Source organism: Zingiber officinale, chromosome 10B, assembly GCF_018446385.1.
Source record: "Zingiber officinale cultivar Zhangliang chromosome 10B, Zo_v1.1, whole genome shotgun sequence".
NCBI classification, from domain to species: domain Eukaryota; kingdom Viridiplantae; phylum Streptophyta; class Magnoliopsida; order Zingiberales; family Zingiberaceae; genus Zingiber; species Zingiber officinale.
In genome coordinates, this window is record NC_056005.1 from 60885413 (window position 1) to 60893774 (window position 8362).

Sequence of the window (8362 nt, forward strand, 5' to 3'; positions counted from 1 at the left end):
GAAGAGGAACTCCAAAGAATACCTGGAAGATCTTAAGAAGAAATGAAATAAGATTTCTACTTTAGGTATACATGTTATAAAAGTCAACCTCTCTATTTCTTCATTGTGGGTATTAGATACCGGATGTGCTTTGCACATTTGTACTAATGTACAAGCGCTGAGAAATAGAAGGGCATTTACGAAGGGTGAGGTAGACCTACGAGTAGGCAATGGAGCACGGGTTGCAGATATTGCTGTAGGAACTTATCATCTATCTCTGCCCTCTGGGCTTGTATTAGAATTAGATGAATGTTGTTATGTGCCTGTATTAACTAAGAACATAATTTCAGTTTCTTGTTTGGACAAGAAAGGTTTCTCTTTTATTATAAAAGACAAATGTTGTTTTGTTTATTTAAAAGATATGTTCTATTGTAGTGCACCTCTGATGAACAGACTCTACATTCTAGATCTTGAAAGCCCTATCTATAACATAAATACCAAGAGGTTCAAGTCAAATGACCTGAACCAAACCTATCTCTGGCACTGTCGCTTAGGTCATATAAATGACAAGCGCTTATCCCAGCTCCATAATGATGGTTTGCTGGACTCATTTTATTTTGAATCTTATGAGACGTGCGAGTCATGCCTACTAAGCAAGATGACCAAGACTCCCTTTAGTGGGCACAACGAAAGAGCGACTGATTTGTTAGGACTCATACATAGTGATGTATGTGGCCCTTTCAATGTCACTGCTAGAGGCGGTTATAGGTACTTCATCACATTTCTGATGACTTCAGTAGATATGGTTATGTGTACTTGATAACACATAAGTCAGAATCCTTTGAAAAGTTTAAAGAATTCAAGAATGAAGTACATAACCAGCTTGGCAAGAGTATTAAGGTACTTCGATCAGATCGAGGTGGAGAATACCTTAGCCATGAGTTTCGTGACTATCTAGCTGAGTGTGGGATCCTATCCCAACTCACTCCTCCTGGAACACCACAGTGGAATGGTGTATCCGAAAGGAGGAATCGTACCCTATTAGATATGGTACAATCTATGATGAGTCACATAGATCTTCCGACATACCTTTGGGGCTATGCTCTAGACACGGCAGCTTTTATACTCAACCGAGTTCCATCCAAGGTCGTGATAAAGACATCATATAAGATATGGACTGGGAGAGATGCCCAGGTGTCTTTCATGAGGATTTAGGGTTGTGAGGCTTACGTTAGACGTCAAGTCTCAGATAAGTTAGGACCAAAATCTAACAAGTGCTATTTTATTGGATATCCCAAGGAAACTAAGGGATATTACTTCTACATTCCCAGTCAGCACAAGGTTGTTATGGCAAAGACTGGGGTCTTTCTAGAAAGGGACTTTGTTTCTAGAAAGACTAGTGGGAGCATGTTCGATCTTGAAGAAGTTCAAGATGCGAACAATAGCACTGATGCCTCGATGGAAGTTGAACTGGAACCACAAAGTGTTGTGGATGATGTTGTTCCACTAGGAGTTAAGGAACAACAACCAGTTCAAGTAGACATACCTCTTCGCAGTTCTGATAGGATATGCCATCAGCCTGAGAGATACTCATTTCTCTTGTCTGACCATGATGACGTTGTGCTCATAGATGATGAGCCTCTCACCTATCAGGAAGCTGTGATGAGACCAGATTCTGAGAAATGGCTAGAGGCCATGAGATCTGAAATGGAATCCATGTACACCAACCAAGTATGGACTTTGGTTGATCCACCTGAAGGGGTAAAACCCATTGGGTGCAAGTGGGTCTTTAAGAGAAAGACTGACATGGATGGACTTATCTATAAGGGTCGCTTGGTAGCTAAAGGTTTTAAGCAGATTCATGGTATTGACTATGATGAAACCTTTTCTCCAATAGCTATGTTTAAGTCCATTCGAATCATGCTTGCTATTGCAGCCTACCATGACTATGAGATATGGCAGATGGATGTCAAAACCGCGTTTCTGAATGGAAACCTGCTCGAGGATGTGTACATGACACAACCTGAGGGTTTTGTAGATCCACAGCATACTAGCAGAGTATGCATGCTACATAGGTCCATTTATGGACTAAAGCAAGCTTCTCGGAGCTGGAATCTTCGATTTGATGATGCAATCAAACAGTTTGGTTTCCTCAAGAATGAAGATGAGCCTTGTGTCTACAAGAAGGTTGTAGGGGATATAGTTGTCTTCCTCATATTGTATGTGGATGAGTTACTACTCATTGGGAAAGACATCCCTTTGCTACAGTCTGTCAAGACTTGGCTAGGGACATGTTTATCAATGAAGGACTTAGGTGAGGCATCCCGCATTCTCGGGATACAGATCTATAGAAATAGATCTAAGAGATTTCTTGGCCTAAATCAGAGTACGTACATTGACAAGTACTCCTTCGGTTTGCCATGCAGGACTCCAAGAAGGGGTTTCTGCCGATGTCATATGGCGTGAGTCTTTCGAAGACTCAAGGTCCCTCTTCTAGAGAGGAGAGAGATCGCATGGATCAGATCCCTTATGCTTCAGCCATAGGATCTATCATGTACGCCATGCTATGTACTCAACCTGATGTCTCGTATGCTTTGAGCATGACGAGCAGATACCAGTCAGATCCAGGTGAAAGTCACTGGATAGCGGTCAACAATATTCTTAAGTACTTAAGAAGGACTAAAGAATATTTCTTGATATATGGAGGCGATGATGAGCTAGCTGTAAAGGGTTACAGTGATGCTAGCTTCCAGACCGACCAGGATGACTATAGATCACAGTCAGGGTTCATATTTTGCATTAATGGTGGTGCTGTCAGCTGGAAGAGTTCGAAGCAGGATACAGTAGCTGATTCAACAACAGAAGCCGAGTATATTGCTGCATCAGAGGCAGCAAAGGAGGCAGTTTGGATCCGCAAGTTCATCACTGAACTTGGGGTGGTTCCTAGCATCGCTGACCCAGTTGAGCTCTATTGTGACAACAATGGAGCTATAGCACAGGCGAAGGAACCTCACTCACACCAGCGGACCAAACACATACTACGGCGCTTCCATCTCATTCGAGAGATCATTGAGAGAGGAGTTGTGAAGATTTGCAGAGTACCTACAGAGGCTAACATCGCAGATCCCTTGACCAAGGCTTTGGCACAGAGGAAGCATGATGGTCACACTAGGTCATTGGGGCTTAGAGCCTACACTGATTGGCACTAGTGCTAGTGGGAGATTGTGAGCTAGAGCCCTAGAGCCAATCATTTGATGATTGTATTATGGACTTGTTGTATCATATTTATATAAATAAAGGCATGTGTTTTTGGTTATTATACTTACTTGTATTGGTGCCAAATAAACTAAGTATAATAACGTCCTTGAGTAGACGGTTCTTACCTATATCAATCGATTAGTTGAATCGATTGTGAGATGATATAGGGAACACTACTCTTAATCATTCCTAGTCGAGTATTAACATTCAGGGACAATGTTAATGCAATAAGACTAGCATGTAGGTCAACTCGATGACTTGATCTCACAAGTCATGGATATAGAGATATCAAGTTGACACATGGGTATGCCACATCATTAAGGTTGACTCATCCTACATGGCATGACTAACCTTGCCACATCATCTCCACCTCATCATGGTGTGCCACCTCATGGAGGTTACACATCCCTTTCCATTTAATGTGGCCGGCCACATTAAATGAGGGGAGTTACAAGATGTGGCCGACCACACTAATGTGGGTGGAGGTTTTGTTTTGTGGCATTGATGTGTGTTCATTGTTGCATCTTCTTCCTTGGGTTCTTCCTCCTCCTTTGCTACTGTTGCCGTGGGTTTCAAGCAGGGAAGAAGAAAGGTGAGTGAATCTAATCCAAGAAGAAAGGTTAGTGAAAGTCACATAGAGTTTTTAGAGGAGCGTGTTCTCTTCTTTTCTTTTCTTCATCTTCCAATCCTATCCAAGAGCATCAAGAAGTGCTAGCACACTTGTGGTGTTCTCTTCTCCATCCTTGAGTGTTAGAGAACACTTCTTGTTCGTGTGGATACTACTAGAGGTGTGTACGTTTGAACACATTCGAGATCCGACGCACCTTGGACGAGCGAGATTCGCAAAAAGGCACGCAACAAGGGTAACCTTCTAAACATGTAGATCTAAGTGTAGATCTAGTTAGTAAACTCATACATGTAAAATTTTGTTCTATACTCTTCGCACGGATCCGTTTGCTAGGGAGTTTCGGGGTTTCTACGACGCGAAAAAGCGGTTTTCGCAGCCCGAAAAAACCCAACAGGTTATAACCTTTAGTAATAATTATGTTCATTCTTGTTTCGATATGTCACTACCGGATACCTATTACGTGCTTGTTTGCTCACCTATTATGCATTTTATGTTAGTACCCACATGATTATATATATGCTCATAGAGGTAGTGACATACCATGCCTTATTATGTTCAAGACCTAGTTTTTTTTTATTTATACCATACCTGTCTTGTGTACCTTAGATCTTTGGATATAACTTATTGATACTAGGGTACACATTTTATATATATGTGGATTGGTTCCGGATATTGCCATGCTTAGTGTCATGCATCATTCGCATGATTGCATGCTGCGCGATAGTCTGCTCCATTATTGTTGAGCACATCGTCAGTTTCATCACTGTCGGTGTTCCGTTGATCCGCTCATGGGTAGCGTGTCGTAGATTGGTAGCATGTCAATTTGCTTGGTGGTGCTCCGCTGGGACGCTCATGGATACTATATTGCAGCATGGTAGCACGCTGGGATCCCTCCCCGTCATCGTGTACCGGTAGATGAGAGCATTGTGCTCCCCCACTTATGATTTGAGGTAGGAGGATAGGTGTACTCCGACAGCATCCCGTCCACTCGGTCACTCATCAGGAGCAGTGACGGCAGAGTACACGGTTGTAATAGCCCTACCCACTCGGTCTCACCATCGTGTGTGAGATGGCTGATTGGCGTCAGGGGTGACCATGTCATTGCCATCATATGCATTTATGGTTTTACTGATTGTGTTTGCTGTACTTATATGCTGCATTTGGATGGATGCATATGTTTGAGACTGTACTCCATAGTTATTACTGTCTGTTATAGCTTACTATACATGTTAACTGGTATCTGCTGAGTTGTTGAACTCAGCCCCGTGGACACTATCTTTTTCAGGTACCAGGTTGTTTATGGAGTCGCTTGGAGTATCCTGCTTGCCGGTCCCCACGTCACATTAGAAGACTAGTCTCCGTATTTTTGTTTATTTTTATCTTGGTATATGATATGTGTGTATTTGGCTTTGTGTTTCGGTTTTGTTTCCGGAGTGTTGTGTTGTTGTGTGGTGTAAGCCTAGACGGCTAGCAGTCTTCGATTATAGTTGTATGTGTTGTCTATTGGATTTCCGCTGTGAGTGGTTTTGGTACAGCCGAGTGGGCTGTTATATTTACATATAACTGCGTGGTTGTATTTTTGTGGTATCAGCCGAGTAGGCTGCATATAAACTGCGTGGTTGTGTGTATGTTCCTACCGCCTGTGGCTGATGTATATTGTGTCTGTAGAAATGTTTTAGCTTATCACCCGTACAAGGGAGGTGCTGCCGAAATTTCTTCGGACAGGGACTTCCCCGGGGCGTGACATGAATTGCCAATTTCCTTGTTTGATGAAGCTTGTATTACACTTATTCTATTTGATGAAATGCTTGCAAGTAGGCTTTCTCTATGAATGTGAATTTATCAATTTAGATTGAATTTCTATATGCATAGATTTAATTCCTGAGCTAGATATATTGTTGTGTGTCTATATATGAGTATGAACTTAAACTTTCATTGAATAGATGCATAAATTATTACCTCTTTTGAGTGTATGTTCTAATATAGTTTGACATGACTTTAGGATGCTTGTTTAACGTTGAGTATATAAGGTAGCTATCCTTCTATATGGAACATAACTCCCTAAGGGAAAATAATTCTATGTATGGATGAGTCTATCACTTGACCTAATGGGTTTTCCCTAATCATATGCTACGCAAATGACCTATGTAATCTAGAGACGTAAACCCAGGGGAGGCCTTGTGACAGGAGGTACTCTATTGAAAACTTGGACTCTCTAAGTTACTTCTTCACTTGATGGCATACATGGTTACTGGTAGGGGAAGTACTCGATACACCGTCGCATGCAGGTATTCGGTAGTAATTTAGAGTATTCTGCAAACATAGAAGTGGAGAACTAGGAATGAGTAAATTCATAGCATAACATTCACCATTATAATGAAACTGAAGGCCTAGAGCATCGTCTGAATTCAGGACTTCTTTAGTTATCTTTCTTTTATTTTGTTTTCACATCTTAGCTGAAAATCTCAAATCAAACGATAATCGATTCTATCTAGCTAAATTCGAAGTGTAAAACCAATTAGCATTTGATCCTCAATCCTCATGGGATCAACTTATATAAATTTTATTACATGACGACGCTCGTGCACTTACGAGTTTACATCAAGTTTTTGGCACCGTTACCAAAGAACTGAGTGCTTAAATTTAGTTAGTTCACATTAGAGTTTGTCTAGACAATTCTTTAATCTCTTTATTCTTTATTCTTTATCTTTTATTACTATATTTCTATTTTTGCATTTTTAATTCTGCAATTTATCTCCTATAAAAAAAGAACAACAAATTCTAGTCTTTCTCTTGTTTGTGTATACGAAGAAATACTACAGGTCTTTTACATGTTGATCCTGAGATCGACTGGACATATCATCAAAGATTAAATCTACAAAAGAGTTAACAAGAGCAAGAACAAAGAAACATGGTGAACAAACCTTTGAAGGACTATGTCGCACCATATGCAAGAGGGCCAATATTTAGTATATCTCGACCTGCAGTTGAAGCCAATCACTTTTAATTAAAGTCAACCTTCATTTCCATGGTTCAACAGCATTAATTTGGCGGTGGTCCTATGGAGGATCCTAATCATCATCTTGATAATTTCAATGAATTATGTAGCACGATGCATATTAATGGAGTTCCCCTAGAGGACATTAGATTATTACTATTTGGGTTTCCTTTGAAAGATCAAGCAAAAACTTGGCTAAATTCCTTTCCTCCAAACAGTATCACTTCCTAGACTCAATGTGAGCAGATCTTCCTGGAGAAATTTTTTCCACCAAGTAAGACAACACACCTTCGTAACCTTATTACAAACTTCAAGCAAACAGATTCTGAATCTCTTTATGAAGCATGAGATAGATTTAAAGGAATGTTGAGAGACTGCCCACATCATGGTCTAGAAAAGTGGCTTGTGATCCACATATTTTACAATGGTATCAACTATCAAACAAAGGTTTTCTTGGATTCTGCTGCCAGTGGAGCATTAATGAACAAGAGACTTGATGAGATGAAAGAAATTATTGAGAGTGTAGCTTAGAATTACCATCAATGGGCTTTAGAAAGAAGTGCAGGAGCAATCAAAATATTGAGAAAATACAATATGGATGCTCTTAACTGAATAACTGCAATGCTTGATTCGCTATCAAAATAATTTGAGAATATGAATGCATGCTCGGTAAATGCAATTTTTTTATCTTGTAAAGTTTGTGGAGCTTCATAACACATGAAAGGTTCTTACCTGCTTGGAGCTATCAATTTGCAAATATCTCAAGTGGAATAATGTGATGTTATTGATAACTTCAATTAGAGGTAAAATAATCCCTACTCGAATACTTACAACCCGAGGTGGAAAAATCATCCTAACTTCTCATATAAGAGTAATCAAGATTTTGGGCATCAATCTAGACAACAGTCAAGTTCTCAACCAAGCAGATTTGAAAGACTACTTGAGAAGATACTAGCTAATCAGAATGAAATAAAATATGAAATTAAGCAAATAAATATCCAATTCGATAACTTAGAAAAGTAAATAAATGTAAGAATGGATAATTAGGATAAACATATCACAATGCTTGAAAATTAAATTACTCAAATAGCTAGTTCATCCTCTTCAAAAATACAAGGAAATTTCCCTGATAAACTTGAAATTAATCCTATGGAGCATTGCAAGGCAATTGAGCTAAGAAGCGGACGGACTTTGGGAAGTCCCCAATTGACTGCTACAGTCGAAGATAGAGCTAACATTAGCAGAGAACCATCTTTTTCTTCCTCACATCCTGAGTTTGATAAGAAGGAAGAAGAGATTACCGTCAAGGTTGGAGAGTCCTCCCCTGAAACCAAAATCCAAATAGCTCCATTCCCTCAAAGATTACTCAAAGCATAGAGAGATGTAGAGTTTGAGAAACTATTAGAAAAGATCAAAGAAATTTGCATTGATATACCATTATTAGATGCTTTGCATCAAATGCCCAATTTCATCAAATTCATGAAGGATATAATTTCAAA

At 39.8% G+C, this 8362-nt stretch overlaps 1 non-coding gene across 1 annotated transcript; it reads right to left on the minus strand.

Annotated features, from left to right (window-relative positions):
- Positions 1-7147: 7147 nt before the first annotated feature.
- Positions 7148-7255, minus strand: LOC122030644. Its single transcript, XR_006125515.1, has one exon. It is a non-coding gene; the product is annotated as a small nucleolar RNA R71 (small nucleolar RNA).
- Between the last annotated feature and the right edge of the window lie 1107 nt (positions 7256-8362).